The sequence below is a fragment of the Mus caroli genome, chromosome 4 (genome assembly GCF_900094665.2).
Source record: "Mus caroli chromosome 4, CAROLI_EIJ_v1.1, whole genome shotgun sequence".
In the NCBI taxonomy this organism is placed as follows: domain Eukaryota; kingdom Metazoa; phylum Chordata; class Mammalia; order Rodentia; family Muridae; genus Mus; species Mus caroli.
In genome coordinates, this window is record NC_034573.1 from 122928511 (window position 1) to 122929122 (window position 612).

Sequence of the window (612 nt, forward strand, 5' to 3'; positions counted from 1 at the left end):
TGTCCTGGAACTCACTTTGTAGACTAGGCTGGCCTCGAACTCAGAAATCTGCCTGCCTCTGCCTCCCGAGTGCTGGGATTAAAGGCGTGCGCCACCACGACCGGCGACCTTGAACTCTTAACTCTGCCTCCCAAGTGCTGGGATTAAAAGGGTACATCACTAAGCCAGGTCCTTTTTTGCTTCATAGAAAACTCGGCAGTTAGCGCTTGTCTAAGATCACACTCAAGAACACAAAGTGGCCAGGCTCCAGTCTTGGAATCTTTTGATTTTCAGAGGGATAATCAGAGAGACATGGAAGTGGAATGTTATGCGGTGAGGAGTGGGTGGGATGGGTTTGGAAGACAAGAAGGGAACCAGGCTATAGGAAGGTGTAAGAAAAATGAGGCAGAGAGGCAAACAGATTGTTTCAACAGGCTGAGACTGAGACTGCTTTATTGGAACAGCGGGCTGGAGGGGATATATATATATATATATATTACAGCTCCTCTTTTTTTTTTTCCTTTTTTTTTTTTTTTTTTTTTGTGGTTTGACTGGGACCAGAGTAGGGGTTGTTTTCCATACTCAGGCATATTGTTTCTGCAGGTGAAGCAGACCTGTCAGACTGGGGCTATG